This window comes from Megascapheus bottae, chromosome 1 (assembly GCF_031878675.1).
Source record: "Megascapheus bottae isolate mThoBot1 chromosome 1, mThoBot2.hap1, whole genome shotgun sequence".
In the NCBI taxonomy this organism is placed as follows: Eukaryota; Metazoa; Chordata; class Mammalia; order Rodentia; family Geomyidae; genus Megascapheus; species Megascapheus bottae.
This window is the reverse complement of record NC_143509.1, coordinates 10,701,722-10,712,715: the sequence shown is the minus strand read 5'-3', so window position 1 is coordinate 10,712,715 and position 10,994 is coordinate 10,701,722. Positions and strand designations below refer to the sequence as shown.

At 42.7% G+C, this 10,994-nt stretch overlaps 1 pseudogene; it reads right to left on the bottom strand.

Moving 5' to 3' along the window:
* Positions 1-1,306: 1,306 nt before the first annotated feature.
* Positions 1,307-9,284, bottom strand: LOC150068383 (olfactory receptor 7E24-like; annotated as a pseudogene).
* Between the last annotated feature and the right edge of the window lie 1,710 nt (positions 9,285-10,994).

Sequence of the window (10,994 nt, the reverse complement as noted above, 5' to 3'; positions counted from 1 at the left end):
ACTGTTCCAGTTCAATATATAGGGAAAGCCAAATACACAAGTAACATCAGCACATAATCATCTCCCCATAATTAAAAATAATACATGATGAGCCACACATTTTACATTATTTCTCTTACATCATTTGATTTGTCTCAATCATGTTCTCTAAATCAATAAACCTTCTGGAACATAAGATAGCTGAAGTATTCATTTTTCTACCCATTCACAAATAATGTTCATTTATTGGTTTTCCTGATGAAAAACAATTTAGCTGTGTGCCTGTGGTTCACATCCAGAATCCAAGAAACTCAGGAGGCAAAGACCTAAGAATTTCAGTTTCAAAGCCATCCAGGTCAGAAAGTCTATCAGAATTATACCTCCAATTTCACACACACACACACACACAGACACACACACACACACACACACACACACACACACACACCAGGAAGTGCACCTATGTCTCACAGAGTAGAAAAATATCCCAGAGCAAAATAGGTCAGGGACAGTGTACCGAACCTGAGTTCATGAACCAGCACTGTTCAAGCAAACAAACTAATCACAAAAAAACACCCAGCTTTCTTTTATTAGTCAGGAACTAGAGGCTCACCCCTGAGATCTGGGCATCTGGCCAGACTTGGTCTTTAACAAGCACTAGATCCTAGCCGGTGCTATGCTCAAGCCAGTAATCCTAGCTTCTGAAGGGGCTGAGACCTTTGGATCAAGGTCCAAACTCAGCCTGGGCACAAAAGGACTTGAGACTCTCATTTCCAATTTACCCCTAGAAAATGGCAAGTAGTGCTTTGGTCAATGGTGGGCAGTGGCCTTGATGTGAAGAGCTCAGGGACAGTGCCCAAGCTGAGTTCACCTGCCTTGATCCAAAAAGAAAAAAAGCCCTGGAGCCTATCTATAAAATAGCTAAAAACAAAAGAGCTGGCTTTAGATCATTAGCCAAGAAATGAGAAAACCCTGAGTTCAAACACCAATTCTACCAAAACCAAAATGATATGTTCTTCTCCACTTTTATTGAGATAAAAAGCCATGATAGAAAATTCACATCCAACCATTGTAAAATTCAGTTTGGGGTGACCATCTCCAGACATGCATGATCTTTACAAACTAAAATGTTATACATTAAAAACAAATGAATCCTTCCTCATGAATATCCTTGACCCAGTGCTCCTGTGTCATCAATTACACTAATGAAACCAGACAAATACTAAGAATGTGTACAGACAGGTAGGATTTACAGGAATGAGGGTTATTTGTTTTCCTCTGCAAAACCATATTACAGGTGGATTTTCTACCTCCTGATGTCAGCTCCTCATTTGAACAGCCTGCTCAGGACACTTTTGAGGTCTCTGTTCCTCAGGCTGTAGATGAAGGGGTTCAGGAAAGGAGTGACCACTGTGTACATCACTGAGGACACAGCACTGTCCCTGGGAGAATGTGACACAGCTGATCCAACATAAACACCCAATGCTGTCCGAAAGAATAAACACACCACTGAGAGTTGAGAGCCACAGGTGGAGAAGGCTTTGTACTTCGCTCCAGATGATGGGATTCTCAGCACTGAGGAAATAATTTTATAGTAAGAGAAAAGGATTCCAAAGATTGGAGGAAATCCATATATGGTAGCAGCAACATATTTGAAAATAGCATTTGTGCGTGTGACTTTACAGGAAAGATCCAGGATTTGAGAAGGGTCACAGAAGAAATTTGGTATTTCCAGTTCATTGAAATCGGTCATCTGCAATGCCATCCAAATGTGCAGGTGTCCATCCAAGAAGCTGATGAAAAATGACAGAAGAACCAAGGAGACACAGAGATGACGGTTCATGATGAGAAGGTAATTCAGGAGGTGACAGATGGCCACAAAGTGGTCATAGGCCATCACAGTAAGAAGCATAACATCCATATAGCCAAAAATGATGAAGAGACACATCTGTGTGAGGCAGCCTGCACAGCAGATGGCTCTGCTGTGAGTCTGCAGGTTCACCAGCATCTTGGGCACAGTGGTGGAGATGAAGCAGATGTCATCCAAGGAGAGGATGGAGAGGAAGAATTACATGGGGGAGTGGAGGTGGGGGTCATTGGTGATGGCCAGGATGATGAGCAGATTTCCCAGCACAGTGATCAGGTACATGGATAGAAACAGTCCAAAGAGCATGGGTTGTAATTTTGAATCCTCTGAGATTCTCAGGAGAAGGAAATCTGCACCTGGGTTATATTTCGTGCCTCTATATCACTTCTGCAACTGCTCATAAACAAAAAACATCTTGTTAAGAAAATGGAACACATATCCAGAAGTTTTCAACTGTTTACATTTGAAATTCAAGTACATACAAGTTTGAATTTTGCACCACCCAGGCAATACAATATACTAATGAATGTTGGTGAAGTGTGGCATTCCCTTACTTCTAGACTCTTCTCACTCTGGGACAGCTTGTTCCTCAGGCTTTTTCTACATGTGAAGTTTCTACGTGTGACACACTCCTGTGTTGAAAAGCAAAGAAAAACAGGGCTGGCTAGAGCAAGATCACCTGACAGTACAGCACACCCTTGTGTAGTGGGGGGGAGCAGGTTCCAGGGCAGCAGGGGGGAATCTAAGCATTTTACACATTTATGATGCATGTCTATGTCTAGGAGCCTATTTGTGGAGCCAGTGTCCAGACCTAGGCTCTAAGAATCCTATCCATTGGGAGGGTGGGACAGTAGGCTTTCATGTAGAGATCAATATTCTCGATGGTAAACTGGGCTGGAGGATTTGTGGACCATGTACTGGGGGGAAGGACCAGCAGTAGGTCAAGCCATTAGAGCAATATTGGGCTAGGAGAACAAAGCAGATTCCCAGCCATTAGTTCAGTGAATATTTTTTATCCCAATGAAAAAAACCAATCCCATCCGATACTTATTCATCTCTGACATCAACCAGGTACAAGTCTACTTCTGGTTCCTCTGCACTTGCCTTTTCTGGTATTATGGCATTTGTGGGGAAATGGGTAGGTCTGGAAATGTGATATTGAGTGAAATAAGTCATGCTCATAGAAACAAATAACGCTGAACATTCTCTTAATCATGGAAATTAGATCTCAATTATCAAGGTGTATGAATACATACAGGGTCTTATGTATCAATTCACAAACCAATTGAGTAAAGTATGGTAGGAAAGGATTCTGATGGAATAACTCCTTTCATCAACTCATCTGTTGTTTAATAAAATGAATAAGAGGAAGGTAAACAGCCTGCTCTTTAAAATATACATTGTTTCAGAGGCAGATAGCTCATAATTCTCATCATAACTATTCTAGGGGCTAAGACCTGAGATTCACAAGTGGAGCCATTCTGGGGCAGGGATGTCTGAGAAACACTTGTCTTCAATTAACTAGTAGAAAACAGGAAGTGGAGCTGTAGCTTTGAGCAAAAACCTCAGCGACTGCACCCAAGCCCTGAGTTCAAGCCACCAGACCTACATATGTACTTGCACATAAACACACACACACACACACACACACACATACACACACACAACACAGAAGGTTAAGCATATGAAATGAGAAAGAATGGCCTAAGAACCAGATCTCCAAGAGGGACACAAGGCATATCTGCCAGTAGTTTCATTGATGTAACATCATCTTGTCATTCTCATCATCATCACAATCTTCCTCCTCTGCCTCCTTCTCCTCCTCCTCCTTCTCTCCTTACTATTTCTACACCTCCTCTTACTCCTCCTACTCCTCCTCCTCTTTTCAGTCAGCCTCTCTGAAAACTTAGGAAACTGGTTTGAACCATTTATATCCTGCTGCATTTGGTGATCCACAAATGAGAATGAAAAGCACAGTAGGGTAAAGAATTCTCCATTATATATACTGGTACCCGAACCTTCAAACCCTACCTGAAAATTCCCTGAGGACATACACTTTCAGTCCCCTTTTGTGCAGGGATTTACATGGGCATCCTCACCCCCTGTGATGCCCAAACCATCCTACCTGTCCTCCATTAGTGAGGACAACATTGTATCATTTGGAAAGATCTGGAAAAAAATTATGTTAAAGAGAGTAAGTTAGGCTCAGAGAGGTAGAGGATCTATGTTTTCCCTTGTATGTGCAAGGTTCATTTAGGTCACAAACTCCTTAGTAAATACATTGGGCTGGTGATCTTGTATACAAATGTATTCACTGATATATGGTAGATTCCAGAAGATCTCAAATGGTGTAATTCCATAGAAAGGCAAAATATCAATGTTTAGAGAAATAAACACCACGAAGTAGGGACTGGACAGGATTGGAGTGGCATCAAGGGGTAGATGAAGAGGAGAATATGGGAGAATGCAAACAAGCATCCAATGTATACCCTACAAAATTATGAAGAGTGAATGTGAGGTTGTGAGTAGGGACGATGACAATATTCGAGGGGTGACATTGATCAAATATATTCATAAACCGCAGAGACTGCTTACTATTCCTTATAGGTGCTATGTTACTGACATAGGACAGTATGTTTACAAGACAGGAACATTGATGGGTTTTGCCTATAATAAGGCTTTAACTTGAGCCAAAACAACAAAAGAAATGAAACTAACGAGTATTACACTACCACATCAAATACCTGCCTCAAAGTTTCTGACCAATTGTCCCATACAGCAATGAGAAGAAGAAAACTTCAAATCCAAGAAGAATTGTGCTCTGCATGAGGTACCAAACTAACCATTCTATGCTAATAATGATCAGTTCAGCAGAGATCCTACTAACCCCAGCTTCTCTTTGCTGTGTCCTAGAGCCTGGATAGTGGGTGGGTGGTTGTGTGAGACATTCCAGCTCCCCCTACTTCATTCTGCAGAACATCCAACTGGACCAGGAAACCAGCAAGATAGGCTGTGTAAAGTAGCTAAGAAGGAGCTCCCTCCCACCTATACAGCTGGCTTTCTACCCCACCAGAAGCAACCAGGCCCCAGGACAGCACATCATGGGGCAAGGAATCTTGGTGCACGTCTTTGATACAGGGGTCCAAGAGGAGGAGAAAGGTGGTGTCTGGGGTGTTATGGGGAAGGCATGGCTGGAAGGCCAGGAGAGGTGCATGGGAGACTCCTAGCTGGGACACCAGGGCTTGGCTTCCATGAGAGAGGGAGGAGCTTATAGGTGGAGCTGTCAGAAGGGGAGGGACAGCCAGCACAGATTTTTATAAGGATCTGAAAACAAAGATTCCAGTCAAACTGGGCAAAAAGTACAGGGGCCTGTTACTGCCACAGAATTTAGCTCCCCTCAGGGACCCTACTGTTAGAGGACTTTCCTAGAATGCACAAACAACGTTTTGATTCCTTGCAACCACATACAAATTGTCCTGTGACTTAAGTGGTAAAGGCAAATAAGCATAAGCCAGAAAGGACAGTAACAGAGAGAGAGAGAGAGAGAGAGAGAGAGAGAGAAGAGAGAGAGAGAGAGAGAGAGAGAGAGAGTGAGAGAGAGAGAGAGTAGACAGAAGAGAGAGAGAGAGACAGAGAGAGAGACAGAGAGAGACAGAGAGACAGAGAGAGAGAGACAGAGAGAGAGAGAGAGACGAAGAGAGAGAGACAGAGAGAGAGAGACAGAGAGAGACAGAGAGAGAGACAGAGAAAGAGAGAGAATCAGAAATCAGAGGAGCATATAATAAAAACAGAAATCTTTGCCTGAATACATGCAGTGTCTGAAAACTATTGTTGATATTCTTCCTTGTCTCCTCTTCCACAGTTTGTGTGTTTTTTGTTTTTAACTTAATATTTTACTAAATTTTTATTTTACATGGGACTTGAATTCAGGGTCTGGGTGCTATCCCTGAGATTTATTGCTTAATACTAAATCTCTCCCACTTTGAGACATGAGGCAACTTCAGGTTTTCTGGGAGTTCATTGAAAAGAAGTGTCCCTCGATCCTTCCTGATGAACTGGCTTTGAACCCTAATCCTCAGATCTCAGCCTCCTGTGTACCTAGGATGACAGGCATAAGCCACCAGCACACAGCTTTATTCAACTTTAGATTTTCCTGATGAATTAACCATTCTGAGCACATTTTATTTTGTTTATTCCAATTTCAATAAATAATGAAAATTCCAACTTATAAAAACTAGAAAGCAATAATAGAACAGGCATCAATTCTTTTTTAATATCTTTTTATTGTAATTAATAGAAGGGTTACATCATATTTGCCAGACAAAAGGGGAACTACTTAACAAAGAACAGGCATCAATTCTGAAGATATTGAACCTGCTGTATAAAATATTTCTGTAGATTCCCCATGAAATACTTTATAGGACAGAACTGTGTCGATGAAGAACAATGAACCAATTCAGCAGTGAAATTCAGTAGGGAAAATGTTGAAAATGAGCTATGCAATTTGAGGGGACTGGGTTCCAGGAGGGAAAAGACTGGGAGAAATGAGGTAGTTGATGATACTGCTCAAGAAGAAATGCACTCAACTCCTGAGTTACATAACTTCATCCCTGTGTATATCACTTTTACAATAAAAAAGAAAAGAACTATGGCCATGAATTTGTGTGTGCGTTCATGTGTGTGTATTTATGTATGTGTGTGTGCATGTGGGTGTGTGCCTGTGCGAGTGCACTGGTGTGTGTGTGTGTGTGTGTGTGTGTGTGTGTGTGTGCGTGTGTGTGTGTGTATGTATGCAAGTTCTGGGACTTGAAGTTAGGCTCTGAGCTTTGTTTGCTCAAGATTGGTGTTCTGCTACTTGAGCCCCAACTCCTCTGATGCTTTTTGTGCCTTTAGATGGAGGACAGATTCTCACAGAATGTTCTGGCTGGCTGGCTTCAAACTCTGATCTCCATATCATAGTCTCCTGAGTAGATAGTAGTACAGGTGTGAGCCACCAACAACCAGCTTTTTAGTCTCTATTTTCAGAGTAAATTGCATTGCAGTGTTGCCATGGACATGGTAATTTCTATGCCTGTTTCTTTCTAGTCTTGTGTATCTTTAAAGTAGAAGCAAATAGAAGGGCTTCAAGAGCTGAGCAACCAACAGAAAATTCTAGAGGTTCAGGAAATATCCCATGGTGAATGATTTCAGAAGCTTTGGCCTCAGGTGGTAAATACAGCTTACAAATACTCCAACTCAGTAGGCACATATCCTTTGTTGTCTGTTTAATTTTTTTCTCAAGAGTTTTTTTTTTCAACAGTTGTCCAAGCAGCAGAGAAGCTGGCAGTCTCAAAACCGTCACACAGTTCCATCTCCTGAGATTCTAGGATGACCCTGAACTACAGCCCTTAATGGTTAGGCTCTTCCTGTCCATGTACCTGATCACTGTGCTCAGAAAATCTGCTCATCATCCTGGCCGTCATCTCTGAACCCCACCTCCACACCCCCAAGTATTTCTTCCTTTCCATCCTCTCCTTGCATGACATCTGCTTCACCTCCACTACCAAGTGTGTGGGGGCTGCCTCACACCAAGGTCTCTGTTCATCCTTTTTATGTGTGGTGGTAATATGCTTCTGACTGCCATGGCTTTTGTAAGGGTTGTGGCCATCTGTCACACTCCACATTACCAAGTCACCTGGAACCCTCATCACTGTGGCTCCTTAATTTGATGTATTTTTCCCTCAGTCTTATTGACTCCTGGATGTACTAAACCTTACTGTTTGCTCAAAGGCAACTGCACTCCTCGCTTTTCAGTGGCTCATTGGACATAAGAGTCTCATTGACTTTGCCATCCAGGCTGATGTCAAATCTCTATTCTCAGAAATATTAGCTAAGATTACAGGTGTGAGCTACAACATCTGGCTGATAACTTTATTGTTTGATTAACCTTTTGCCTTTCACATTGCGTGTGTGTGTGTATGTGTGTGTGTGTAGGCAGACATTTTATTGGTGACTAGTAGAGAAAGATATATTGGACTTTGGACACCCATTTATTCATTTTCTTTCTTTTTTACCAGTTATGGGGCTTGAACTCAGGGCGTGAGCACTATCTTTGGACTTTTCTCAAGGTTAGAGCTCTATCACTTGAGCCACAGCAGCACTTTGAGGTTTTTTTCTGTGTGGGTGCTACCGAGGAATCAAACCCGGGTCTTCATTCATCCTAGGCAGCACTCATCACTAGGCCAAACTCCCAGCCCTGGACACCCATTTTTCTATTACTCATCTTCCATCTCTAATACTGGAAAATCCACAGAGACTGAGATAGCACAGACTGATTTGTGTAATTATGTGCATTTTGCCTTGATCCACTGAGGAGAAAAAAAACAGTTACTAATTAGCCTGTCTTTTTAGTCTGTGATTTTTGTAGTCCAGTCTAAATTTTTTCTTCTCCTCCTTGGCTGGATCTCTGCATTCAGAAGCGTCTTAGTGAATTTGTTTTTAATTGTATTAGGTACAGCAGGCATGGGAGAACATTCAGAGCTAGATGTGTAGGCCCAGACCCTGCAAAGCAGCTTTGAAACTCCGTAAGTTCTGAGGCATAGGAGAGTTAGGAAGGAAAGTGGAAAGAAAATCTTAAAATTGTCTTTATCCTCATTCAGGTGGTAGGATTGCAATATCTCAGGAAGACCATCATGAATACATAATATACAGAGGTATAGATACATACATGACTATATGTGTGTATATGCACATACATATACATGCATATTTCTTTTGTGTGTGCTTGGGACCTGGGTGCTGTCCTGTCATGTTTTCTCTCAGGCTGGTGCTATACCACTTGAGCTAAACCTCAAAAACTGGTTTTGTGCAGATTCATTAGAGATAAGAGTCACATGGTTGGCTTTCCATTGCAATCCTCAGATCTCAACCTCATGAGTAGCTAGGATTATCGTCGTGAGTCACTGGTGTCCAGCTCCAGTTCAGAGATCTTCACTTCAAATGTCTTGATGACTGACATGGCATAGGCCACGTTCGAGCAGAGGCAATGCACCATGCTTGGAAAACTGATCATCAACCTGGCCGTCACCTCTGACCCCCACCTCCACATCCCCATGTACTTCTTCCTCTCCAATCTGTCCTTGACTGACATCGACTTCACCTCCACCACAATCCCTAAGTTGTTGATGAACCTCCAGAGTCACAGCAGAGCCATATCCTATGGGGGCTTCCTCACCCAGATGTCTCTTTTCATCACTTTTGCATGTACAGATTCTATGCTTCTGACTGCGATGGCCTATGACCGCTTTGTGGCCATCTGTCACCCCTTGCATTATTCATGCATCATGAACCCTCCTCTCTGTGTCTCCTTACTTTGAGTGTCGTTCACACTTGGTCGTTTGGAATCCCTGCTACACAGTCTGATTGTCTTACAGCTTACCTGCTTCAGGACTGTGGCCATTGCTAATTTCTTCTGCCACCCTTCCCAGCTGCTTCACCTGGCCTGTACCGACAGCTTCAGCAATGAGATAGTCATGTGTGTTATTGGCATCCTGCTTGGAGTTCTCCCTGCCTCAGGCATTCTCTTCTCCTACTGTCAAATTCTGTCCTCCATTTTGAAAATCCCATCTGCAGGGGGGGAAGTACAAAGCCTTCTCCACAGAGGCTGTGGCTCTCACCTGTCCGTCGTGAGCTTGATTTATGGCACAGGACTGGGGGAGTATTTTGGTTCAGCTCTGTCAACGTCCCCCAGAAACCATGTGGTGGCCTCAGTGATGTATGCTGTGGTCATTCACCTGCTGAACTCCTTCATTTACAGCTGAGGAACAGGGACATTAGCAGAGCCCTGGAGAGATTCCACACCTGGGCATTCTCCGTGTTTGCTTCTGCAGCTTCCAGGTAGGAAATTAATTGGAAAAGTTAGAAAACCAACACCTATTTTTCTAGTGATGGTCACTTTGCATCCCTGAATTTTAACCTTTCAGCTTAGGCTCTTTCCTCATCCTTATTTAGAGAAGGATCTTGGTTGGCAATGTTGGAGAGGGAGAATTGAACAATTTTCTAACAGGTATAAAGTTTTAGGCTGGAGTGGAAGAGCTCAATGTATGCTGAAGATGGAAGTTTTTGCTATTCCTTTGTGTCACATGGGCTAATTTGGGTAATAAGACTGTCTATGTATTTGGAGCAGAAGCCATTAAGGAAAAAAATTACCTTTAGGGCAGGGACTTTGGCTTAGTGTTAGAGTGCATGCCTGGCGTGCACGAAGACCTGGGTTTGATTCCTCAATACCACAAACATTAAAAGAAGAATAAGCCAGAAGTGGCGCTTTTGCATGAGTGGCAGAGTTCTAACCTTGAGGAAGCCTAAGGACAGTGGTCAGGCCCTGAATTCAAGCTGCAGAACTGGCACACAAAAATAGAAAAGGAAAAATTCGCCTTTTATTCCAATACTTTTTTATTTTTTGTTTGTTGTTTTTAGCAGTCCTTAAAATCTGGCTCTGGGTACTGTCCCTGGGCTTTTACTCAAGATGAAATCACTCAGGCTTGAGCCACAGCCTCCCTTCTGGATTTTTCTTAGTAGTTTCTTGAAAATAAAAGTCTCACATGACTTTCCTGCCTCAGCTGGATTCAAGCCACAATCCTCAGATTTCAGTTTTCTGAGTTGCTAGTGTTCCAGGATGGAAGGAACCGCAGATGCCTGTCTCCCTCCAGCCCTTTAGTCTGATTCTTCCAGTATAGTCTGATTCTTCCAGTCTGTATGAACCATACTGTGTTCTCTTTCTGTCAGGGGTGTTTGAATTAGGAAGCTCCTATATGACATTGCTTTCTCCATTGCCAGTATCCATATTAAGCCTCCCTGGAGCCAAAGGCTATTGATTTACGTTGAATGGAGAAGGAATAGGAGCTGTATGCACTGATTGTGATCCAGCAGAGACAAAGCATAATCCTGAAGAATATGGGGGAGGACTGGTTATTGGCAAAAGTGGTTCTTCATGAGGAAAACCAGTTTAATAGTTTCTGTTGTAAGCTGGAAGAATGCCAGCATGGAACAGTTAAGCTGTGATAATCGTGATTACACTGGACACAGGTGGCTGCAGCCTGGGCAGGACAGTCAAGAGACTCAAATCTCCAACCAACTCCACAAAATCAGAAATGAAGCTGTAGGCTCAACT